Source organism: Harpia harpyja, chromosome 3 (genome assembly GCF_026419915.1).
Source record: "Harpia harpyja isolate bHarHar1 chromosome 3, bHarHar1 primary haplotype, whole genome shotgun sequence".
In the NCBI taxonomy this organism is placed as follows: Eukaryota; Metazoa; Chordata; class Aves; order Accipitriformes; family Accipitridae; genus Harpia; species Harpia harpyja.
The window spans coordinates 71,750,596-71,777,864 of NC_068942.1; positions in this window are offsets into that span (position 1 = coordinate 71,750,596).

Consider the following 27,269-nt stretch of genomic DNA (forward strand, 5'->3'; position numbering starts at 1 on the left):
CCCTCCAATCTAGCCTATATATGCCAGTCCAGGATTGGGGCGAGGACAAAATGTAGCTTTAATCCCTTAAACTCTTCAGGTGAGCAAAGTAATATAAATGTGTATAATATAAAACTGCATGTCTATGATCCAAGGTGCCATTGTGGCACCCAGGAGTTCACCAGCAATGCTTCCTTTCTTCTCAGGACAGCAATATGGGGACCAGTTTCCAAGGCTGTCATGTATTAAGTGTTTTTCTCAATGAAACCATGCTCAGGATTTAGGGATCAGATCTAAACCCATGGACACAGTTGGAAAGCCTCCCATTGACTTCAGCAGCCTTTGAATCAGTCCCTCGTTTCTGCAGGTGCTGAGGGAACAGGGATACACAGTGCTCTGCAGCAGTGTTTTTAAAAATATATTTGGGATGATCCCTCCCTCTGGCAACCTTTAGTTTAGCAGCTTAATCATCAGACAGGAACAAGAGTAGCTGAAAGATCTTTCACCTTCCTGCAATGAGTTAATTTTCTCCCCTGCTATATTAGCCGTCATACATCTATATATATCGTCATTTGTTTCTTACCCTCCTCCAGATCAGAGGGCTGCTTAATCACTGCCTGTCAACTCCCTCCTTGCCATATTTCAGCCTGCTCATTTAAAATGTTGTTATTTTCTCCCTGGGCAGGCAGTAGTAAACCAGAGAAGCAATCAATAAACGTCCTTAACTGGAGCTCAGGCTGCAAGCGGAAGCATTGTCTACAACAACAGGGGGAGGATAAATCCTTGTTTCCTTCCCCCGGCACTGCCGATTGCACGTATGCACTGATTCACTTGTCAGCTTGCCATTAGCAGACGCGCTCTCCCACCCGAAGCAAAGGGATTGCGAAAGAAGAGAGGGGAAAGCCATGTACGGGAGCAGCCGGTGCCTCCCTGGGCAAGCCGAGTCTCCTCTCCAGGCTGGGCTCACACCTCCAGGACATCCCTCCCTGGGCAGGGTTTGGGTGCCTGCAGCCCGTCCCCATCCCAAGCGCCCGTGAGGTTCCGGCACCGGCTGGCACATCACAGCCCCACAGCATCCCACAGGCAGGCCACTGCGCCGGGGAGAGCCCACGGTACGGCAGCGACACGCCACTGTCCCTGCTAAGGGCTGAGCTTTGCGATTGTCCTGCTCAGCGCCGAGCTCACCTCTGTCGTTGCTGGTGCAGCTCCCCACCAGACCCCGCCGCAGCCGGCAGCCCCGCAGACACGCGCCGGTTGGAGCTCCTGCCCCTCCAGAAGCAGGGAGGAGCTGGTCTCCTCTCCGTCACGACGGCCCATACCAGGTGCCCCATCCGTCCCCACCTGTCGCCTGCTGCGTAGCTCGTCAGCGGGAGCCGGGGATTTCCTCCTGGCCTCGAGCGGCAGTACCTCTGCACCCCGAAGCCTCCAGGCCCATAACTCTTGTCAGAGTTGCAAATGCTGCTCAGACGCAAGCGACGTCCCCCTCCTTCTCCTGCTCTCCCAGTCCTCCACTACTGGGATTCTTTGGGTGCAAACAAATGTTACTACACTCTCACCAGCCGTCCTTTTGGAAACTGGAGAGATTATTCTTCTAACCAGCACTTTACACTCAGACAACACCACAAGGTTGCAACAAAACAAAAGCACAAATCTGTCCCCAGTGTTGCCTGCTGCAGTTAATTCAAAGGCGTTGTCCACACTGGGAAGTTGCCTCCTGTTGTTACTTGCCAATTAAATCGAGGTACCAAATGCCTCTTCAAATGCCAACCTAAATAAGGGTGTTAATTCCGCTGGTGGCACAGCCAGTAACTGATGTGGAAAAGGCTTGGTGGGTGAAAAAATGGTGGGAAACATTTTTATTTTGTTCTGCCAGTGATGGAGCTCATGCAGATGACTCTATCCCTGGGTGCTCTCACTCATCTCCAAAGCTCCCACCAGTCAGTGTGTGGGTCACCATGCTCCCATCCAGCCTGAGCTCCTGAGCAGATGTTTCCATGCCATTTGATGCCACTGTGATGGACATCATAAGGCATAAACCTAGCATTAGGTGAGCAATGGGGACAAAAGCTACCCCTTGTGGGGCTGGTGAGGTACCAGAGCGGCTCCCTGGGGCTGGTGGATCTGCTTGCTCAGGGACATGCCAAAGGTGGCATGGGAAAGCAGTGGCACAGCCACTTTGTCCTTGGGTGCACAGACTTTACTGCAAGACCAGACTTGTTTCCATGCTCGGTGATGAGAGCAGGGAAGCCCCATGCTCTGTGCAACGCATGTCTCCAGGTTCATTATAAAGAAAGACAAACAGTTCATCTCTGCTGTTTGCTGCCACGGCTCTGCAGCCCTCACCAGCCTGGGGACAGAAGTCTGGAGAAAGCAACCTTCGCTGCAGCATAGCAAGAGAAACAGAATTTATTACCAGTCATTCATTAAACAAATGGAAAAAAAATCTCTGCTTGATTGATGTGACCCTTTTTTTTGACTCCCAGACCCCTCACTCTGCATGTTCAGAGGTGTGAGCATCCCGGCAGCACCCACAGCCATGTGCCCTGGGACCAGGCACTGCTGCATATCCTTGGCATGTTAAGCAAAGCTGGCACAGAAAGGTCCTGCCCAACCTCAGCAAAGGGGTAAGAAACACTGTGCCAATGGCAACCATTTGTGGGCTTGAGTCCTGTATCTAAGCGGCTCCAAATGCTCAATACTGATGTCTTGTTAGACACAGTAAAAAGGCATCAGCCATGTGGAATGGGCTTGCGTGACAACTGTTTTACCCTAGAGGCATTTCAATAATCACTACATTAATTGCATCCCAGTTTGTACATTTTAACCCAGCAAAACTAAAAACGGCATTTGTCTTATACACATGCATTTTAAGTCCACTTAAGCATACAAAGCCATGAGAGGTGGTTTTCTTTCCTGCCGTCTCTGCCTGGGATCCTGTGTGTGTCTACAAATGTTTCCATTTGTTCCCCTTATCATAACATTTTCTCGATACAGTAGAATACTGGAGATATCCATTAGATTTAATGCCAGTCCGTAGGATGGATCTTCTCCAGTTTTAGCCTTATCTTTCTCTGTAAGCCCTCAAAAGTTAAGTGTTTGAAACTTATTAAGTGTTCCTGAGTTGACCTATAGAGAAAAACTAGGCAAATGAAGCTCATTGAATGATGTTGTCCTTATAGACACACCTTTTAGGAAAGATTCAAATTAGAAATCATCCACCATTAAACAAGCAGGACACTTCCCTGTGGGAAAACCAGGCATTCCAAGCTAGGAGCTGGAAGAGATCCAGAATTTGGGAATTGGAAAATACAGCTGATTTTCACTCCTGATCATAATGGACATGGTTTAGTGGTGGACTTAGCAGTGTAAGGTTTACGGTTGGACTCGATGATCTTAAAGGTCTTTTCCAACCTAAATGATTCTATGATTGCACTTCACTGCAATACCCTGAAACAGCTTGGTGGGCTCTGCTTGTTTCAGTAGCCTAGTTTGGTCTGTGTTGAGTTCTGTAGGTGCAGATGCCATTTAGCTATTATTATTTTATTTTTAATTCATTACTGTCATGGTTTAACCCCAACCAGCAACTAAGCACTACTCAGCTGCTCGCTCACTTCCCCCTCACCCAGTGGGATGGGGGAGAGAATTGGGAAAAAAACATAAAACTTGTGGGCTGAGATAAGGACAGTTTGATAGGACAGAAAGGAAGAAAATAATAATGATTAAAAAAATAATAAAATGACAATTATAATAATAAAAAAATCAGAATATACAAAAGAAGTGATGCACAATGCAATTGCTCACCACTCACCGACAAATAGCCAGTTAGTTCCTGAGCAGCGATCCACCCCCCTCGGCCAACTCCCCCCAGTTTATATACTGGGCATGATGTCACATGGTATGGAATACCCCTTTGGCCAGTTCGGGTCAGCTGTCCTGGCTGTGTCCCCTCCCAACTTCTTGTGCCCCTCCAGCCTTCTTGCTGGCTGGGCATGAGAAGGTGAAAAATCCTTGACTTAGTATAAACATTACTTAATGCACTGATGTTTTTCATTGGTGCTATCAACATTCTTCGCATGCTGAACCCAAAACATAACACTATACCAGCTACTAGGAAGAAAAATTAACTCCATCGCAGCCAAAACCAGGACAATTACTTGTACTCTGATCTTTGCTGTTGGCCCAAACCTAGCATGACAATTCTCCTACAAACCACAGAGATAGTTAGATGAGAAGCCCTTTCCAAAGGGACTTGACTGCCTGAAGTCAGCAGAGGGATTCCCAGGGGTGCTATAGCAGATCTGAAGTAGATATGTGATACAACAGCTGCAAATAATGGAAGGAGGGAATACTGTAGGAAAAGAGTAAAGGAAACAGAAAGTTACACAGATTGCTCAAAATACCCTTTCATTCCTGCCAGTCTTGTCTCCATAACACACCTTCTCCTAAAGCAGCCCTAAGAAACACCATTCTCTGTCCTCTTCCAAATGTGATCCGACATCTTCTGCCTTGACACTGGAAGCTGGGAGCAGGCACCCATGCTGTTGCATTTGCAGCTGCCAAGGTGGAGAGAAAAAATTCAGGCAATTCCAACTGATCTACTCATGTGTCACAGTCATCAGCTGTCAGCAGTGAGACACTGGCCGTCCATGTTGTCCTGTCCCATACATATCATGAAACCAGAGAGCTGCACACACAGATGCACCTGGCCCACACCTTTAACAAATTTTTCCTTCTGTCTCCATCTTCTCTTGCAACAAACCAGCTCCCCAGATGGCTTACACTATAGAAATACTCCACTGCAACAGCTCTTAGATACAACCAAAGTTTGAGAGATGCTACCATGGTGCTGGCTGAAAGAAAATATGGCTTGTCAACTTTGTTCTCAGATGACAATAAGTGTCACATGAATCATTGCCATCCCAGCCAGAGAGCACTATTAGTGTCAAGAAGAATAATAAAGAAGATAAGGAGTGCAGAAGAGCACGTGCAGCCCACTCTAATTACTCTCATCACTAACAAGTCAATGAATCGAAGCATGAAAGTGAATATGCCCCCAAAAGTGTAAAGCTGAAGAAAGCACTCCTTATTCCCTGATGGAGAGGGAGAAAGTTTGCATCAGCAAAACAAAAAGCTTCAAAAGCAGTACAAAAAGTTGAGCCTGAAGCTGTCCTGGCCACACTGCACCCTTGGGTGACTTTGGATAAAGTCAATCTCCCTTCTGCAAAATAGAGGTGGTGCCTCCTTTCCTGCATCATTGCCCATCTGGATTTGGTGTTTTTCAAAGTTCTCCTGGTAGGTGACTGTCCTCTGTCCAGCACACAGGAGCTCCAACCTCTAGGCAGGAATCCCCAAAACCTAAATAGCAATCTGCACAAACTGTGCTCCCCTGCATTAAACAGAGATGCAATGAGGCAAGAGGCTCTGTAGTGGGCTGAAGACTACTACATGTACTCTCTGGGATCAGGACAGCGCTGGGAGGAGATTGAAAGTGTCCTCTTTAGTGCCCTTTCTCCAACACAATCATCATTACTGTTCAAGAATACTCCTCTTTTCCTCCCTCTTGTCTCCATTTCAAAGGGCCTGTGACATTGTGGCAAACTGGCAGAGAATGAGAGCATCCAGGCAGTTTTTAATCAAACCATGCAATTAGGGTCTTTCCCTTCTCATTCTGCCAGCCAGGGATACTTGCCATCATGCTCTGTTAATGCCCTCTGCTCTGGAGCAGAAGCATCAGCTTAGACCCTGATTCAGGCCCTCCGCTTCTGGGAAGGAAGGAATAGTTCACAACCTGATTCAGAGCCTCCTGACACTCAGGAGAAGGGCTCGTTCCAGTCCTGATTCATGCTGTTGTGATCTGATTCAAACCCTCCTGGCCCAGCAGTGAAGTGGGACTGTGACTCAGATGTCCGGGTTCACAGCAGGGTGACTCAGGACCACTGCGGACCACAGCTGGGACGACTTCTCCAAAAACACCTCTGCTCCTCTGCTACCTACTGGTGGACACACTACTGCCTGGGCGCTGGGGATGAGCTGTCCCAAGATGCACTTTGGACCAGATCAATACAAAGAAGCTGTATGTTCAGAGAACAGCAGAGCACCAGGATATTCAGGCTGAAGTTGCACCATGGGTAAATAGATGCTAATCCACCTCTGGTGATCACTGCACTTTCAACCTGTTGCAAGAACCTGCCCAGCACAGCCCTTCCTTCTGACACCGTGCCAGGTCTTGTTCTGCAGACGCTGCTGGATTGATGCCCTTTGTGTCCTGACTGGAAGAATTCAATGAGCTTTTTCGGCATCAGCAGCTCAGGGCTGCTGGGGTTTGTACCTTGTGCTTACACTTATGGGACCTGACAGTAGCTCTTTAATTCTTAATCCTTCCAAGAAGCAGACTCTGTGTTCCTTCCAACTCGGATCAGTCTGGACCTCATTAGTACTTCTCACTCGGGTTTGCCTAGAGGAGGTGGCAGACGTACAGATACGGGCAAAATTGCAGTCCTTCACTATGGTGTTACTCCAATCAAGGCCTGTGAATTTCACACTAAATTGGAACTGAACTCCTTGGTAAAGCCCCTACGGCTTCCTCGGCATTTCTGATTTGCCTTGGTATATTTTCCTTTTTTGCCTTCCAGATTTCCATTTATGATCATAATGGAGGTTAGGGCAGGCCACAGGATGCAAACCGCTGATGCGGTCCGTCTAGGGGCCCTTACTCTCAGTAGTGGTGGGTGTTGCCTGGTGTATTTGGGTGTGCATACATGGGGGAGGTTGGAAGCTTTAGAAAATCTTCACTGACATCCATTGATGAACAGTGAGAAGAGCAGCTAAAAGCTGCTAGAGAATCCAGAGCAGGGTCAATAATGTTATCTTGTGAACAGGACAGTCCTCTACTGGTGCTCTTGGTAGGCACCCTCCTTGGATGAGGTCTGAACAGGTCAGCTTTCAGGTGGGCTCAAGACATCAAACACACCCCATTGGATCCCAACGCCCTCCCCAGGAACAGAGACATATTGCCCATTGGTATGTGCTTAGATAGGGTTGGATCACCCTTGCCTTGGTATCTCAGATCTGCAAACCATGCTTAATTTCCCCGATTTCTGGGTGGAGGATTAAGCTAATGTCATTTTAGAATTTGAACAGAGGAGAGAGGAGAGTAGAGAAGAGAGGGGAGGGGAGGGGAGGGGAGGGGGGGAGAGGAGAAGAGAGGAGAGGAGAGGAGAGGAGAGGAGAGGAGAGGAGAGGAGAGGAGAGGAGAAGAGAAGAGAAGAGAAGAGAAGAGAAGAGAAGAGAAGAGAAGAGAAGAGAAGAGAAGAGAAGAGAAGAGAAGAGAAGAGAAGAGAAAAAAGAAAATGAAAGAGAAGAGAAGAGAAGAGAAGAGAAGAGAAGAGAAGAGAAGAGAAGAGAAAAAAGAAAATGAAAGAGAAGAGAAGAGAAGAGAAAAAAGAAAATGAAAGAGAAGAGAGAAGAAAAAAGAAAAGAAAAAAGAAAAGACAAAAGAGAAGAGAAAAGAAAAGAGAAAAGAAAATAAAAAAGAAAATAAGAGAAAAGACAAAAGAAAAGGAGAGGAGAAAAGAGAAAAGAAAAGAAGAGAAAAGAAGAGAAGAGAGGAGAAAAGAAAAGAAAAGAAAAAAGAAAAGAAAAGAGAAGAGAGGAGAAAATAAAAGAAAAAGAAAAGAAAAGAGAAGAGAAGAGAGGAGAAAAGAAAAGAAAAGAGAAAAGAAAAGAAAAGAAAAGAAAAGAAAAAAGAAAAGAAAAGAAAAGAAAAGAAAAGAAAAGAAAAGAAAAGAAAAGAAAAGAAAAGAAAAGAAAAGAAAAGAAAAGAAAAGAAAAGAAAAGAAAAGAAAAGAAAAGAAAAGAAAAGAAAAGAAAAGAAAAGAAAAGAACCCTCCCCTGCAGAAATATTTGTAACTCATAGCTAGTTTGCAGAAAAAACTAGCTGGGGCATGGGCTGTGAACTTTGGCAGCTGATTTGGGACTATTGGGACCAGCCTGGTACCAACAAGCACGATGGCTGCAGTTTGCACTTGTGACAGCTGTTAGCTAGACAAGTTCTCTAAAAGGAGCAATACTGATGAAAATCAAACACACATAAAAATGTCACTAAACACAGCAGTATTTGAACCCTCCCCACAGGTCTGGGAGTCAGGAACCAAAGAAGGAGAGCGGGATGTCTCCAGTGTCAGCTGTCTCTGGCTGTTGGCAGAGGGCAAGAGGGAGGGACTCAGTTCTCCATCTTGAAGCCTTCACATCACTGAGGGTCCAACTTCCCACAGGAGAATTGTGGCTTTGGAAGCCCAGTTTATAGCAGACCCCAAGATGTGGTGAGACCAGTAAAGCAATTTTAACCTGGAATTTTATACCAAGAAATGCAGAGTTTCCTTCTGCTCTTTAAGTTTGCTTCTGCAGCGCGGTTTCTAGTTCAGAAAGGGAAAATTTGCCTGGCACGCCTGAGTACTGCCTAAGCACTCATCATGGAAAAAGGCAGAGCTTTTCCTAGGCACCACAGCCCTGTGATTGTTTGCCTTACTAAAAAAAGTGATCCTATCTTGTCTTAACCCTGAGATCCCTGGCATTTTCTGCAGTGCACATCAGACCAGTCGCAGGGAGCCGAGGCTGAGGGCTTGGCATGGTGATTGCTAGCCGAATGGGAACAACGTGCTCACTGTTACACAATGCAGACGGCAGGCAGCGTCCCCAGCTCAAGAAAATTAAAATCCCAGCTCTATGGGCAACAGAAAACAGGCAGGGCCATTTGCTGAGGGCGAGCAGGAGTTGGGGTGGGCTTTCCGAAGGGACAGGTGAGGACCAGAGCACGATTTACATTGAAAAGCCAGGCACCAGCATCGCCTCTTAAAAATCCACCTTTATTAAGATTTGAGAAACTCTTAATTGTTATTTGCTGGTTTTGTCTTGGCCCTGTTAGGCTAAGCACGTCAGGGTCAGAGAGGAGGGAAAAGAAAGATGTGTTAAGGAGTTAAGTGTATTTTCACATCATATCTCAGGGAAGCTGTATTTCCCTCATGTTGCTTATGCTGTGGAATATCAAAATGTACCAGAGTCTTGGAGACTTAGCACCAGCCTCCCAATGGTTAATGCAAAACAAACTGTAGCATGGTAAAATAATTCTTTTTTACATGATGCAGCTGCAATTTGTCCTTCATTGTTGTTAAAACCAAAGAAGCTGGAAGTAAATTGTTTTAGTCAAATCAGGACAGAGCTAAGTGACCAACAATCCCACTGCTATGTCAGCCCTGAATGTTTATTTTTTTTCCAGAGACTGATGGAGGCTGAGATATTTGCATTTGCTCCCTTGCTCTCATGTGATCAACATTGTTTCACTCCTCCAGTTTTCGTCGCGAGAGGTATATTAGCAGATAAGTAATCTATGCAGTTATATTACCATTTTCCTTGCTGAAGAGAATCATGCGCATTGCAACAAATCACTAGCATAGCTGGAGTACAGAAATCCATACCTCCTGGCTGCACCGATAGCAGAGGTAGCAGCCTGGCTTTGCAATATTAGCTCTCATTCCAGTTGTGTTCAGCACCCTTGGGTGACCTTGCTAACATTTCAAGCAATGCATGCCATTTATCTGAGCAATGTGTAAGCCAAATGTAAGCCTGCATATGGGAAACTGAGCCTCACACTGCTTGAGTGAGAGCCATGTATTTCCACGTTTCCTTTTTTCTACTAAAATATTTTCTGGCCTCTTTTTCAATAGGGGCAAAACTAGTAGATTGGGTAGAACCGAGATAAGTACAGTCAATCTGAACACAGTCAGATAAATGACTGGTCACATGGTTTATGCTGAATTAGTAACTTGGGCCTCAGTTGATTTACATGAGTGTAGCTCCACTGGTTTCACTGCCCTCTGCCTGTTCATGTGAACTTTCTTTTTGGCCTGTGCACTCAAGACCATTTTGTTGAAAGGATGCAGCACAGCACTTCTCCATCACCACTGTACCTGCACCCTGCCCTGTTCCCAACCTCATCTTGAGCACAAGCCTGCTGATGCCAAGGGTCTTTGCACACTGCAGAGGCCTGCTGGCATTGAAGTCACTCCCAAGATCTTTTTTTTTTAATTGAGAAATTAAAAAGAAATACAGTCATCAGAGAAATTCTATTTTTATATTATCCGCTGTCCATCTCTGGAAGGTGAAGGAACAAGAAAAATGCTGTTTGTGAAATAAATAGCAATGTCACCATAGACTTTAGCTGAAAGGGATTCAGACTCTTGTTCCTGAAACAGAGAAATCCCAGCTTAGTTATTAAAGTCATGATTATCTTCCTTTACTTCTGATTTTTTTGGTCCAACATATGCACAAGTTTCCAGGCCCTGCTCTTGCCTGACCTTTACCAAATGACCCTTCTTAGACCCGGCTATGCGGTACCATGCTGTCAGGCATCTCCTTCCTTCACCAGCTGCATGGGAGCTGATTTACTTGCCCTTTAAAAAATCATCTTTGCCTAGACATTTCTTCTTCTAATTACCCAAACCTTTGTTTCCTTTCCACTGCCTGATAAGTGCTATTTATATCCACAGCTGCTGAGGTATCTTCTTCCTGATAGCAGGTGAAGAAGATTCCTATCACAGCACATGCTCTAAAAATCCTAATCTGTTTTCTAAAGTCATTTGATGCTACCTGCCTTTTGCCTTGCGGAAACTGCCTCTCTGTGTTTTGGTGGCATGCACAAAATGACAGGAATGTCCCTGGGAGGAGGGAAAAGCAATGAAAATTAAAGGAAAGCACCAGGACAATACAGCTAAGCTGACTGCAGAGCTGAAAATGGTGGTCCCACCTCCCTTCCCCTACAACGAAGCACTGGGGCTTCTCCAGCTTTATGGAGAAACCTGTCAGCTATCTTTCTTTCCCTTGTGGGATTAGTTTTCTGATTGTGCAACTCCTTGAACTTCCTCACTCTACTGGCACAAGAGGAAAAGTGGAAGCAGCAAGGGGAGAAGATGGTAGAAGAAATACCCCTTCCAGCAACAGCTCTTCCATACATCACCAGAAGTATGCTTGGGTTTGGAGATCTCTGTCCTCAGGTAGTTAATCTGATGGATTTATAAATCTGCCCCAAACTCAGAGGAGACATGTGGAATGGTCATACAGCAAGTCAGTTGCTTCTGGCGTTGTAGCCTGTGCTGCAAACCTCATCCTATGCTGCAAATAAACCTTAGGCCATGCTGCAAACCTTGCGCAGACCCATTCCACACAGCTACATCCAGGCAAACATTCCCAGGGCCAGCAACACCTGCACTGCAAAGCCCAGAGTCAGATTTTCAGCTTCTTCCCTGCGGTATCAGGAGATCCAGATCTTCATTACACCTGGGGATTTTGAGCTCTGACGTTTGTTTGTCCTACCACAGAACAGAATTCACACCTGAATGCAAATGGACTTGGTTCCCTTTTGTGTCAGTTAGGCTTCAAAGCAAATGTAGTTAAAATTGAAGCTTGTGTTAAAACTGACCCTCGTATTCGCAATTTAACTGCAATTATTGAGAAACTTTTCCATTTAACCTGGCACAACAGAGCCTTCAGGCTCAGCTGTGTGACCAGCGATTAAAATTAAAAAGTCCATCCTAGACAAATGAAGAACAACACTATTGAACTGGCTGAGAAAGGAGCGCAAGCCCAACTCTGTAGCTTAAAGGATGGGTTTTGCCACATGGAAATCTGCAGACCAAAGGGCAGAGGCTCTGGTTAGAGCGTTGAACCTACCTACTGCAGCTGTATGCCAGGCAACACAACTGTTATGGACTTAGTCCCATAGGCACCTCAGCAAGATGCATCCAAGAGAGCCACTTCAGGATTCAACCTTCAAAATCTATGCTAACTGCATGAGCATACTAAAGAGTGAACCAATGTGCAGAGATCAGTTCTCAGTTTTTAAAAGTTTTGCAATTGCTCCTTGTGCCGAAGCAGGAAGGAACCAACTGCAGCTCCGTCTGGGGAGAGGTCAGGAAGCTGCACCCCAGCAAACTGCCAATCTGATGATGGTCTCTGCTGGCTTCAGCTTTATCAGGCTCATTCCAGGCACCAGTGTGCTACAGCAATTAGTTTTAATTCAAGCACCAGCACCTTGTGCTCAAGTTCAATGTACTGGCATCTCATGTGAGACTGACAAGATTTATCACCGCTCCAGGAGCTAACTTAGTAACACTCCACTGCCAAATATTTTAAAGGGGTGTTGATGCTAAAGAGGTGCTCTGAGTTATTTGCAACCAGAGGCAGCTTGGTGGACCCACTGTAACATACATGGGGGCAACCCCCAAAATAATCATGAAAAGTGCAGAACATGATGTGTAACATGAAAACAAAAAGCAGACACTGCTGTGATCCCTGAGCGAGGTGCCGCAAAGAGAGACAATAACTCCATATAAAAACAAAGTTATCCATGGAGGGCAAAGAGGAGGAAGTCAAAACAGAGCCATGAGAAAAAGAGAATGTTGCTGTAAGAAATGAAGAAAAAGTCTTCAGAGTGACATTGGGAGCAGACTGACCCCTGGAAGGGAGCTGACATGGCACAGCGAGAGCATTGAATAGACTGTGATATGACCACGTGTATCTGGACTCTGAGGGCAAAAATGCCAGTTTTGTGCAAACACCTCTGCCAGGACACATTTATCGTGGTTTTCACCTACCGTGCCAGGCCAGCATGCTAGCCCCGTGCATCACTGGCTGACACCAGTTAGGCAGCTGCTGTAAAATGCTGTGCCCTGGGAATACTGTACACAGGTAAGCCCTCGTGTGCATTGGCGACAAGGAAATAGCTAGTGATACTTTATGCGCTATTGGAACCTAATAACCTCTACTTACAAACATCGCTCTGATTTTGGACCTCTCTGCCTTGGAAAGCCAAGCCTAGCACACATGAAAATGTCCTGAGAAGCCACTTGGTAAAAAAACCAGTCCTTGTCTCAGCTCTTGCATTGCGCTCCTGGGAACAGGGGTGCCTAGATCCACCAGCTGCGCTCCCCAGTAAGCACCATGCAGGCTAGCAGGAGGGATGGCCCTTCCTCTGCAGCAGGGACACAGCAGCAAAGGTCCCTCCGCGCCATGGGCTGACAAGGACAAGGGTGAGCAAATGCCCTTTGCATTCACCAGGATACGTTGGCTCCCTTGGTGCAACGTCAGGGCCATTATTCAAGAATACTTTGTAAACAGAGGTGTGTTTGCTGCAGCGTGTTCCTGACTGGGCTGGTCGGAGCTGCCCTGGCAGGGCAGAGGGAGTGGAGCACCCACCTTCCGTGTACTGCAAGACGTATGCTGGCGGCATGGTGCCAGCAACAGCCACGCTGCGGGGTTAGAGGCTCTTTGCCATTCCCAGGAAAAAGTCCACATTCCCCAGGTGGGGCTGCAGGGGGTCCCTGTCTGCCCCTGCAGCCCCCATGCACACCCACATTTATCTGTGGGCGCAGGGCACTCCCCCTGCAAGGTGCTCTGAGCTCCCGTGGGCCAGTGCTGGCCCCCACCAACTGCGTGCATCCCCTTCCTCCCTCCAGTTTTCACCAGAATGACCTGACCTTGTTTGTAGTAGCCCCCCCAAAGGTGGCACACACAGAGGCCTCCGGCCGTGCCAAAGAGCCTCTGACTCTTTGCCCAGCCAACGAGGCTCGCCTGCCCACCTGCAACAGCCCAGCACTGGGTACAAGAAATCCCATCTGCCCCATCCCTTCCCAGGAAAGATTTGCATATTGGGTCAGGCAAGTGTTTCCAGCCACTTGATTTCCAGGGGATAATATTATTCATGAAGCTATTTGCAGTCCCCAAATCCTTGGTTGCTCTTTGTTTGCTTCTTTCTCACTCCCTCTTCCCTGCTTTTTACTCCCCCTTGGCTGTTTGTCTATTAAAAAAAAAAAGTTTCCCTTGGCTGTACTTTCAGTAGGACATTTCAAAGTCAGGCTGAGATGGGTACTAAATGAGGATAGATGCCAGGTTGCTTTTCGCTACATCCAAAACTACCAGAATAGCACCGAAAGCTGTAAATTAGGTCAGCTTTGCACAAGTGCTTCCCGAGCCTTTGCTGGGAGTGATGCTGCACAGCCTTTGGGTGACTATTGCTTTAAACAGATCTGGTGCAGCTTGTCTTGGGGGATTGGTGTGATGCAGTGACACCTCTCCCAGGGCTTCCCCTTCCCCTATATAGGCACAATTTGGGACTCAGACCTGCTCCTCTGAGGGTGCACAGTCAGGGGGAGGCACAGGAATCCTGTGGTACCCCAAGGCTGGGGCCTGATAGCCGAATGAGATAGTGAGTATGAATATGGGGCAGGGTCCCAGCCCACAGAGGAGAGAGGCTGCACGTGGGTGAGATGGGCAGCAGCAGCAGCAGCAGCAGCTCTTGGATGAACGGCAACAGGCTGAGCAGCAATGCTGAGAACTGAGATTGCCTGGGGGAGCTTCCCGTCAAGTCCTGTGCAGCTTCCAGCATGTCGCTGTAGAGGCTCAAAAACACCTTTTCGGATACAATGGGTGAACCAGGAGGATTGCTGGTGCCAAGATGATGCATCCTGCACCTGTGGGCAGAAGAACAGGCAGCCAGCTGCATGTGCTTTCTTGCCAGTTAAGCCATTGCCACCTTGGTACGCCATTCACAAGGTGAAGCCAGTTCCTTGCTCCCTGCGGTGGAAGATTAGCTCCCTGGTTTTGGAAACGTGGAAGCAAGCAAGTGGGCATATGGGCAGGCAATAGTTTGAGAGAAATTCCTGTGGAAGAGAATTAATGGTCTTATACGACTTTTCTGACTTTGCAGAGCACTTGCTGGTGCAACACAGGGAAGAGCTAAAAACAGAGCAAAAATATATGTGCCTTCCCCAGAATGCTCACCCGGCTTCCTCTGACCTACAGCTGAGGGACATCCTGTTTTAGGGGTGATGCCTGTGTGTTTAGTAGCCCTGGGTGTACTTGCCTTCAGTGATTTTGTCTAATTGCTTTTTGAACCCGTGCAACCTTGGGGCAGCGTGTCCCACCCTTCACATGTGTGTTTGAGAATACACAGGCTGTCTCCTCTCTGGTCACTCGGATTTCAGAGTCCTATCCCATCCAACATGGTGCCCTCAGTGCTGGCTCTTTGCCTGGCGCAGGACCATCTCCTGGGCCAGGGACAGGTACACCAGGAGCAGAGAAGGAAGGAGGAACGGGTCCAAGTCCTCAGCCATTAATGGAAACGCAGGAGCACAAGGAATGTAATTAGCGTCTTGGCATGGTGCTTGGGAAAGCCAGAGAGGCACGTCAGAGGGAGGAGGGGAAAGGGATCAGAGGATAAGCTGGAGAGCAAAGATCATGAAAACAGAAAGCAAAACACAGGGCCAACATCGTGAGGCTCCTAAAGGACAAAGGTCTCCTGGCTTGGGCAGCTCCACTGTGCTTCTCCTGGTGGCTTCAGGCACCTGTGGGGACTCTGGGGATGTAGGAGACAAAGCTGATGGTGTGAAAGGCTTCTTCAAGGACCTGCAATCCTTTCCAAACCCTTTCTACCCTGAATGCCACTTCTGCGGTTTCTGTGGAGATGTCATGAATGGGAGAGCGAGTGGAGGTTGGTGTGTCCTGGGTAGGAGGGACTGGCAAGAGCAATCTCACCCGCTTGCACCAATCACAAGTCTAAGCAAGTAAATAGATACAAATTAGCTAGGAAAATTATCTCGCTGCCCTGACACTTGCAGGAAGCACAATGGAGGTTCACACATGGTGGCCCTTTGAGATCTTTGTGCGCTGGAGGCAGGCTAGAGGAGAGAGAGAGAGAGGGTGATGGAGAGCTCCTTACTACCTCCAGCCGAGCTCCCCAGTGGCAACATGGTCCAAAACAATGAGAAAATAACCACTTTCTACCCTAAATGGCAACAGCAGACCTTCAACAAAGCCTTGAGTTGCTTAAATTGCAGGAGTGAGCTGCAGCTCGGCTCGTCAAGGCCACCTGTCCCCATTCCCTCCCGAATGGTACGGCCATCCTCCCCAGCTGTCCTCCCCACAGCATGGCCATCGTGCCCCAGGACAGGGCAGTGGGGTGGCGATCCACAAACAGGGAGGAGGGAAGGCTTGGACCTCACCACCGAGTGTTTATTTGCAAGATGCCGTTGTGTTTGGATAGAGCTCCGGGCAGGATGTGTCTGCAGTAAACACAGGAAAAGGGCTGACGCTGGTGTCGAGTGGAAGGGCTGGCAATAGTTTCAAGTTTTAATTAAAATGGCCCCTCTTGGGGTAGCATGTGATTCCGAAATGATGGTTGATAAAGGCAGGCAGGTTGCTGAGGGCTCCCTCTTCAGGGTGCTGTGGAGGTCCCTTGGGCATTTGAGTTTCCTTTCTAGAAATGGCCCAAGGAGACACCAGATACATCTGGAAAAATACATGCATGGATTTAAACACTGAAACATCTCCTGAAAATTTTTCTTTAACCTCAAATCCAGCATGTGTTTGAGGCAGAAACAAAACCTACGTTGTGCACAAGCCCTCCTCACCGCAAGTGCTGCTTCTCGGCCAGGGAGTAAGAGGGATATTAAAGAAACTCCAGGTTGCCGCGCCAGGCCCTGTGATTTCAGTTCCCATGCTCAAAATGGCCGAAGGCCTGTCCATGGATTTTCCATAGAGCACTGCCCCCTGCTGTGGGCTCGCCATTCCCACACATTTCACTCCTCACAAACCCTCCCGGGTAAGAACAATCTGCAAAATAATGGTGATCTCAAGAAATTCTGGGCCGTTCGCTGCCTGTTTGTCTGCTTGATGTCCTACGGGTCTCCCACAGAGCAGAGGCTTCCTCAAAATGCGAGGAAGAAGAAATACCAACAGAACAAAAGGGAGGAACGAGGGGCAAGGAATTCGGTCAACGTATCTCTTTACCTCAACGAAAATCCCTGACTGATACCTGAGATCTGGGGGCATCTGGGCCTGCAGCAGCTGCAGCTCAGGCCTTTGACACCGGGGCTTACCCCACCACGGAGGCACGTTGTGTGACTAATGCAGCAGGTGGGGACGGATGGGACCAGTTGAGCACAGTTGCTGATGCCACCGGGGCAAGCCCTTACGTACGTGAAGGGCTTGAGCGATTTTACCGCTCAGCAGCGATGGAGGAAATACACATCTCTAAAGCATCGCTCATCTTAGCGCTAATAAGGTGCACCGGGTCGAACCTTCAGCCATGGTGCTTGGGGAGTTACAGTCCTGCACAGCAGCGGGAGAGGCACCCCAGGAAAGCACAGGCTGCCCACAGGGAGCAGCTCTTTCCAACGAAATGCTGCTATCGGCACTCTCGCAAAATTTTCCCAACCAGTCAGGACATAAAAATGCACCCCAATGACATTATATTTGCAGCAACCAAACCCTCCCATGCAGCTATCTCACTTGCTGATGCCGAGCATGTTTATTTGGCACAACAACGTGGTTTTTCACAATATCATTCTTTTCTCAGCGTTTCCAGGGCTAATGTTTAAAGTCCTCTTGACAATTTAGCCACGCTCAGGGTAAGTCTGGTAATTCAAAAGTCTGGTTTCTGGTAACTCGATCTGTCATTGAGTGAGTGGTCTGCCTGCAGCTGTGCTGCTGGACGGCCTCATTTTTACGGTGGATAATGTATTTCAAAGGTGCCCTCACATCCCATGGAGGTGATGCTGTTCTCCTCATTTCTGGTAGATGAACACAGTAGCTAAATACCCAGCCTTTCACCTGCTGAAGTCCATCACAGCTTTGCCCTTGGCTTCAGGAGAAGCTGGTAGCAACTTTCAGTTAAAGAAAAGAAAAGGTAGAAGAATGAAGTAAAGTCCTGTTAGCATCCAAGCTGCAGGAGGAAGAGCTGCAATTTTTGTAAACAGAGGACACAGAGAGGACAGGAAGTTTTGGAAACTGCATGCATTCTAGATTAAATGAGCTTAGTGTGTATTTACTCTGAGTAAACTATGAAATATCTTGGCAAAAGCCTACCCTACAGTAGATTGTAAAGTATTATATGGTAAATTATAAAGTGACTAGTCAGAGAATACCTTGATTGGCAGATAAGAAGAGGTGGCTGCTGTAGTGCGATTCACAAAACGAAGCCCTGGGGCACTGCTACCTACAAAACAGCAATACCACCCACACCACAAAGACACGGCTGCAAGCAAAGGGAAGGGAGAGAAGAGTTTCTCACATGGTTGTAATTGGGACCTTGGGGAAGCAGAGGTGGAGATGGCTCTGGGAGGGGTGTTTTTTAGCCAGGAAGAAGGCTTTTTTGGTTAACATTCATACTGGGAAAACCTGTTGGCATTGGTGAACTGACAAAGACTATGAGAACTATCATGGCATTCACTGTTGGTTTGGGAGACACAAGGCTTGATTCTGCAACCAGGCGTCTTATTCTCCACATCAGCATCTCCCATCAAAAGGTAGAAAATTTATCTTTATAGTGATGTCTGTGGCTGAGCTAGGAACTGAAATAGCAGGTACTGAGGAACATGTTTGCTGGCCTGGAAAAGTCACCAAGGCAATGCAGTGTAAGGTATATTTCTGCATCCTCGATCTGCTTTGCAAAGTCTCTCTGAGAAAGCCAAAAGAAAAGGTTTGGGACTTTTTTTTTTTACACCTTCTGCCATTTATTTTCTTGATGAGACTCACCATTGCCATTAAATTAAATGTATTCAGGTGATAGGAGAGTGCATTTATGCAGGGATTAAAATAGGCTAACATTATGCCATTGAAAAATTACTTAGCTTGCTACTGAATGAAAGCTCAGTGCTGACCTGCACAAGTATTTCTGCCCAGGAACAAAAACAGGTCTAAAAGACAGAAATGAGAAGACAGCTGGCAGGATGAAATAAAGAATGAGAGAATGTCAGCTGCCTCTCTGGGGACCAGGCATCTTTGAAATGAGCCCTGCCAGACAAAATAGAAGTCCTGTTGCTGGGCCCTAGCAAAATATTAGCAAAGGCCAGATCCTGTATGCCTCAAGGCTGGGGTATATCAATGTAAGATAAAAGTGATAAGCGGGGATGGAATGTGAATGCTCCAGCTCAGCATTAATGCTCATGTCCCACCAGTCTCTGCTCCTCAGCACACCCAAGAGAAAGGGAAAGAGTCTGCCATGGCCCTAAGACTGGCACCCATCAATGCTGAGGGCAATCTCTGGTGTCTCCCTCATGCTAAGCCCCTGCAAAGGACCAGGGACAAGAAACTATGCCCAGTCCATCAGGAAGATGGACAGAGGGATCCAGTATGGGCCTTCTCCTCACACCGCCATGATGATCCGTCTCAGGTTTAAAAAGGGATTCCCACTAACAAGCCACACTGTTAGCTGATGTAGGTGGACTTCACATGAGCTGAGGAGCTTATTGAAATGTTCCAAAGTAAGAGAAAGGTTTTTCCTTTATTCTGTCGGTATGACTGCAATTTCAAAGCCAGAAGGGTTTTGGACTGAGGGAGGATCCTAACCCTCCTCTGACCATAATTATTTCAACACAGCTGTTCAGACAGGACATGGGCAGTCTTCATCCTGCCATAATTATTTTTGCCAAGATATGTTTTCATTGATATATCCAGGAAACAACTGTTATAGGGTGCTTCATACTGCTAGCCATATGGGTCCATACCGTGTCTGCTACACAGGACAGATTAATAACAGACCTGTACTTATTTCTGTATGGATAAGAATAAATATTCATCCCAGTAGCTGGTAAATCCCATTTCAACCACTGTATATAGTTATATGACTACCTCCCTTGGTGCATAAATTGTACTGGTATAACTGGTATATATGTTTTAGATGGGGAGAGTTACTCCATTTCTGTACAGGAGTAGCTATCCTGATACAGATGTATTTACACCATCCCATCTGTGCCTACTCAAAAGGAGTTTTGTCATGTTAACTGTGCGCACAGTTCAGCATGAGGGCATCTTCTAGTCAGCAGAAGCTATCAAAGAGAATGTGGTCTACCATAACACGTGCTCTTCTGCAAGATATGATAAACACCCTTCCTCCAGCAACACAGGGGGGTGATCAAGAAGTAGAGCCAGTGTTGAAAAAAAAGTAAAGCAGGTGACCTCTAATATCAGGAGAGCTTCTTCAAAGAAATCATGTCTTTCCTCCAGTGGGGAAAGTAGACTTGTTTACTCCTTTTTTGGACCAACGGTAGTGGGTGTAATTAAAGGCAGCCAAAAGCATGGCCTGATTTATTTGACTCATTGACAATCTGAATAGCTGCCTCTTGTTTTGTTTGGCCACACCAGAAGCCAGCCCATTTTGCAGGGTGACACAAGGCCCAGGTATAACGGGTGAATAGCCCCCTTTCTAAGGAGCCCCTCTTTTCCTCCTGAGCCACCAGGCTCTTTCGGCATTTGACACTTCTGGAGAGTTTTTCCCACTATGGGTTTTCCATGTTGCTATTTTCGGAGATTTCAGAAGTACAGCACAACCTTCGTCTGTTCAGCTTCTCTCTGACTGTAAAAAAGCCTCCCTGCACCACTAACCATCTAAATGTTTGGTATTAAATTATCCATCAGAGCTCCTTTGGTAGCAGAGGGAGTTGATTGCACTGTTTTTACGGAGGATAAAAATAGGAAACGTCACAGGCGAGGGCAGCAGGGAGGGCTGAGGCAAGGCTAATGAAGGCAGCAGCACTTTTACTGTGACTGAAGTTGGTATCTTCACCTACAGACAGTGGGGACTGGTAAAAAAGGATCTAGTTTCTGTAATCGATCGAAATGTAAATGGTGGTGTCTAAATTCATGCTGATGACCTTCATCTGTTAAGCAGGGAATGAGACACTGGATACCACAAATTTCCTTGCAACAGCCTGAAAACTCCCAGGCACCAGCCTAAAACCCCTGCCTGCTTCTTCAACTGCCTCCGGAAAACAACCCCGCTTTCCTTTTCAGTGCCAGTGCTGCACTGAGCTTGCACGCCCCAGCGTTTCAGGAGGCACGATGAGTTCCCTGGGCTCTGACAGCTCCTTGCAATTTTTGCAGCTGTTAAATAAGTGGGGCACCCTCCTACCCCACTCCGCTGAACCTCCAGCCCCTGCCCACCCCCTTCCAGCTGCTCCGCTCCTAATCCAGGCTCTGACATCCTAGCTCGGCCAAGCCCATCGGCATCATCGATGCAGTGCGGTAGCTCTCCCTCCACACTTCGCTGAGAACTGACGAACTCACTGTTGCTTGTAGCCCAGAGGCAGGATTGACATGCAGAGGTGGGAGTCATTTGCTGATAGCATGTGCTGAAGTGGGGAGGAGGTGGGATTTGCCTCCTTTGGCCCATGCACCAGTGAGCCTGTGGTCACCAGCGTGTCACGTGCCACTTTCCCTGCTCCCCGCGATGGGCTGGCCCAGGAGAGCACAGCCATCTGGCAGCTCCTACGTGTGAATGATGCTGCTAAAGAAACGAGGATTCCGCATTCAGATCCCTTTTTTTTGCAGAAGTGCCAATCAAACATGTGCTACTTGGGCTGGGAAAATGTTTTAAGAAGTTTGCCAGGATTAATAGAGCTTCGTATCAGTTCAGTGGAAAAAAAAATCAAAAGGAGCACATTTCCCTGCAAGTCCAGGTAATTTCAGGCCCAGAATTCAGCTTTTCTGGGACTAAAGCTCTGCATGGGTGTAGAAAGGACACAGTTACCAGGAGCATTTCAGGAGACAGTAGAAGAATAAAGTGCAGGAATTGTACCTAAGTACAAATCAAAGTGCAGCATTGGGTAGTGAGTTTATATCCTTTATCTAGAGATGGGCATAGGCTCTGATAGCAGACCAGAATCAGATCTCCTTTTCACTGGTATGAGGGACTGGTGGCACAAATTTCAGGGATCTGAACGTACATCCTATGGTACAATACGAGCTGAAAAAAATAGGTAATGAATCCTTTACTGTTCCCTAGCACCTTTTCGGACACTGTCAGAAATCATGCACCCCCACAGATACACACCTGTTCAGCAGGGACATACCATTTATTTATCTGTGATGACTTTCTCGCAATATTAAGCTTTTATTAATCACTAACTGGATAGCTGTATCTCAGAAATGCTGATGCTCTGCTATTTCAGCACTGTACATATAGCCAATGGCAATCCTTCCCCAAAAAGCAGACAGTGAACCTAGTCCACCCATGACCCACATACTTTCTAGGAGCACCTGTGCTCTACTAGCTCAAGCAGTCTCTGAGAGCACATCTCATACTTTCACATGCAAAAAGCTGTGGATACTATCGGAAATTAGACATCATAGTACTAAATTCCCAAGAACTTGCTTGGGAAGCACAGAGCCAAACCACCCCAGCAAAGTGTCAGTGCTACAGGCCAGGTCCTGAGGCTGTGACTCACGTGAAAAGAGTTCAGTGGTCCTGCGTGGGTGCGAAAGAACAAGATTTGCCACATGCAGACATCTGTACTCTTAGATAGGACCCAAACAGTGAAGATCTGTGGAGTTCCCCATCCTTCCAACAGCTCAAACACTTCCAGGGCAAATGCTGAACGCAGAAGACCATGGGGTGGGGGGAGCGAGCGGCCACACTTAGATTGAATTTGGTGCACAGGAACTGTGAGAATCTGCCTTCTCATTTGTATGACTAACCACAAGATACATATTCAGTCCTAGCAGAGTTTTCCAACTGATGGAGACACTAAGGCATGGAGAAGAAACAGTCTAAAATGATCCTGCTTTGCTAAAAGTTACATCTGCAACTTATAAAGCAAATTGCCATGGTAAATAGCTATCAGTAAGGCTGAATCATCTCCCCATCCTCTGCACATTTTCACTTTGACATTTGTTGTCCTTCTTCTTCTGTTTAGTGAGCGAGTGAAATATATTTGAAACTTGTGTCAGTGCATCCTAGCAGTTGAAAAACTATTTTAAAGAAAAAAATACATTTAAAACTGCTTAAAGCTTCTCAATGTAAAGAGAGCACATAGAATGATTCACCTATGCTATCGTGCATTTTATTCTGGTCTCTAGCAAATCAGAAATAATAAATCTGAAGATCCAAAGCGATTAATACATCATTTTCTCTCTGCCTTTCATTGGCGTCAGCTCCACTAAGCATTGATACACTAAGCTTTATTTGGGTAAACTAAGGTTTGATACTTCAACTTTACATATTTTGCATATGAGATATGCATTGAGATAAGAATTTATACATATCTCAATATCTTGAGATATATATCTCAATTCTGAGATATATTATTCAGGGGAAAACTGAAGTTTAATGACACGTGTAAAAAAGATGAGCATTTCATATAGATGAGTTTTGTGAAGATAGCAATGTGATGACTGGTCTCTGTGTTACTAACACTCCATTAGGCCTTTTTCCAGCCCATTACTAACATCAGGAAAAATGTGTCTTTCTGAATAAACTTCATGTGGGTACAGTGTCACCAAGATCTTCACAAGGCAAGTATCAGATGGAAAGAGCTCCAGCCACTGGGTAAGGCAAACCAAGACACTTGACTTCATATGCTCTCTGTGACTGTCCCAGTGATATGTAGACAACGCTGCTGTCTTTTCTAAATGAGAATAAATTGTTGCAGATTCAGGGCCAAACTTACTGCTAGTGCAAACTAGCAACTCTTCACTGACTTTTTACAAGGGCATGTAGTGATAGGACAAGGGGTAATGGCTTTAAACTGAAAGGGTAGATCTAGATTAGATGTAAGGAAGAAGTTCTTCACTGTGTGGGTGGTGAGGCACTGGAACAGGTTGTGCAGAGAAGTTATGGATGCCCCATCCCTGGAAGTGTCCAAGGCCAGGTTGGATGGGTCTTTGAGCAACCTGGTCTAGCGGAAGGTGTCCCTGCCCATGGCAGGGGGGCTGGAACTAGATGATCTTTAAGGTCCCTTCCAACCCAAACCATTCTGTGATAACTTGAAGAACTTGTGCCAGAATATAGCAGGATCAAATTGGACCTAAAGACAGCCTGATGGCTTCAGGTCAAATTACAAATTAGGTAAAGCCTTAAAGGAAAAAATCAAGTATGCCCCAAAATTGTTTTAAAAACAATTTTAACAGAATGTGGTAACACAACATAAATCACCTGGAAAATCCAAACAGTCAACATAGCTTTCTTCAAACAGACAGTAAAAGCAAAACAGTGAAACCTGCTTGTTTATCAGCACTGGGACCTGAACCTGGGAGTCCTGCGTGGAAAGCGCAAAGCAGCCCGCACTCATGTAACTGAAACCTCAATGGACCTTAGACTTGGTGATCAGGGGTGGTTCGGAGCAACAACTTGTTTTTCAGAGAGGAGCTGTGACATGACGCATAGAGCTGTAGGCTCAGTTATTTATGAATCCTTGGGAGATCGGAGGGGATCCTTGTCAAAAACTGCAGAATATGTTGGAAACACAAAAAAGGAGCTCTGCTAGTTACACGAAAATGAGCTCTGCTTGTTACCCACTGGCAGCAGGACCTCACCTATGAAAGCCACTAATATGCTTCCCCAGACTCTACAAGGTGATGATCAGAAATGTCATGGAGCATTGCACTGATGTTGAATTAGGGGATTAATGCCACTTGTTGAATGACCTGTTCTGGTGTATAATGCAAATGCATGGGCTGAGCTTATCGCTGTGCAGCCCTGGTGCGCCTGGCCTGCAGGAGTTCGCAAGACACCAAACCAGAGAGAGCACAGAAGCAGGCAGGGATGCTTGTGGGAGAGAAATATGTTCCTTGTGACAACTGTCTGCCAGCAAGAAAGACAGCTGGACAGTCAGGTATATCAACTCAAGGGAAACAAAGGTTAACACAAGCAGGGCTTAAGGAGGGATGGGCAAGGCATGGTCTGAATCAGCTATCACTACAATTAGAGTGCAATTTTAAACAACAGGTGGATACAAACATTAATAAACAAAGTCCATAGCCGGTAACTGCTCAGATTTAGCTGGTACCTTTCTGTACAAGAAGCAGAAGATAAGCCCAGCCAGTTATAGCCTGAAGGGAGTCCTACAGGTAAGATCTTGAAGTTGTTCCCTAGTTAGCTCGAGACACAGCCAGCATCCAGTTGCCTGAAATGCCAGAGGGACATCACACTCCTCCTGACACGTCCTCATCTTGCCTGAAGCTCCCATGGCTGCCATGTCTCGTGCTCCCAGTGGCACCTCAGGCCCTCTCCTTGCACAGAAACACCCGCTGCCTAATGAGGTACAGGATTTGCCAATAGCAGTACTTGAAGCAACTTATTTTCCATGAGCAATTTTGTTCCTGATACTCAGACTGCCCTTTTATCTACAAGGGGATAGAACATTTGTTCCTCACCTCAGGGAAATACTGTAGTCAGGTCTTACATTGCTGAATAGGAAAGTCTAATAATTATTCCTTAACAGAGGTACACCGCTTTTTGCAGAGATGTTCTACACTTAGTTATTTTCTTGGTCCTGAGGCATTCACACTTCTCCAGTGATATCAGCACTGGCAACGTATTTATCCTAGGGCTTGTAGGGCTCTACATTATTCTTCATAACTCACAGGTATAAAATTTGTCCTCGTGACCTCCTGACGTTTCAAGCCAACACAAAATCAACAAAGCACATTGAATCACCAGCCAGCTTAAAAAATTAACCCAGCTGCAAGCATCATTGTAACAGCGACAGAAGAGCGCTACTATTAAACAGTCAGAAGTGTCATTTGTCCCCAGCCTGGACCATTGGTCCAGTCTTTGGGGTATTTCAGAGCGATTCCTTTCCATCGTGTCACTTAAGCAGTAAAGGGGAATCTTTTATAAGCTGAGAAAGGGCCTTGGTAGCAGCTGACGTGATGTATGTTTAATAAAGGCCCTTTAGCGCCAGGAAAGAGGGGCCCTGCCAAGTCTCAGGCATCTCCCGAGCCGCTGCTATTGTCCCTGGGGCAGGAGCACTTTTTAGGTTCCCTCTCCATCTCTGTACACAAAAGGACAGCTGTACGCTTGGCTGGCTCTGGACGGGGCTCTTTGTGTGCGATTAGTACCCCGAGCACATCATTCATGGCTCTTGAATAAAGATGACCTCTCGCAGGACAGGATGGGGGACAAAAAGCCTCTTTATTCAGCAGGGCTTGAATTAGCATAAGGACAAGGAAACCGTTCCTTGGAAGTCACAGGAAGAGCTAGATAAATAAATAAGCAAACTACAGGTTCCCTGCAAATACTCAGTGCTCAAGAGTTAGGCCTGGGAACTGTGAAATCCAAGGGAAGTTGTCTCCACTTGCAGTTGCTAACGCATGTGCCACCCCTCGCTCTCCGGTTTGAGCACTGTATGGCCCAGCCATGCACCTGCAGCTGGGAAAATGCTTTGTCACAGAGGTTATGGCCCAAAAAGAGGAGAAAGGAAGTATGCAATGTGGCCAATGTGAACTAATTTCCAGCACCTGATCCTTCCACCTCTCTTGGCCAGGCAGGATGATGCCTTGGTCGGTGGCTCTTGGAGTGGCAATAATATTTGCCTTTTTTTTCCCGGTCCTGTGTGCAGACTGGCAGGTCAGGCAGCGAGCTATGCAAACAGACAATGACATACTGAATTTTTTCACATGCTGGGTTTCCTGGCCAATGAAAGGCAATTCAGCAGCTTATCACCATGTATGCCACTGCAATTAAGAGCCCTGGGAGCAGCGGCAAATGAAGGTCTCCTTCCCCAGCCCCCTCCACCTCCCATCCCTCCCCCATGCCCACAGGAACAGGCTGTCTCTCACCACCCACCACACCAGCACAATTGCAACCCTTATACTCGGCGCTGAGTTCCACCAAATTCTCTCTGACCCAGCAGCCAGGGGCACGGCAATAAGCACCAGGGTGTCCTCCAGACTCAACCTTCACATCAGATTAGTTTTCAGCTGAAGTCCTGCTGTGTCAACTGTAATGGCCCTTACAAACATGAATTTCTCTCCTGGAAGGCTTAGCAACAGCAGAGTTAGCTTGGACTTGAAATTAGCTAAAGGCAGCAGACAAGGAATAAAACAGGTTTTAAAATTAAATTAAATTCCCAAACTGTTTTTAATGCAGCATTGCCACCTTCTTTGATTTTATCAGTGCTCACAGTAGTTGCTGGCTTTCTGCAGGTCTCACCTCCTGAAAATTATTCCATCCCTCTTTTTTCCTTTTTAACTGCACTCTTTTTGCTGCAAAAAAACTGAAAATGCAGCCCTGGCTGTAGTCAGAGGCTCCAAATGGAGGAGGCAAACAAATAAAAAAAGAGATATTATTTTATGACTTGTGATTTTCAGGTCAGTCTCATTACTTCTAACCCTCTGTAGCCAGCAGCACAATGAACAAGCCAGAGTCTTCACTGTCCCTCTTGTGTTCTGTAAAAGTTTCATGAGTCTCCAAAGAAGCTGCAGCAGAAAAATGCATAAAACCACAAAACAAGGCTAATTAC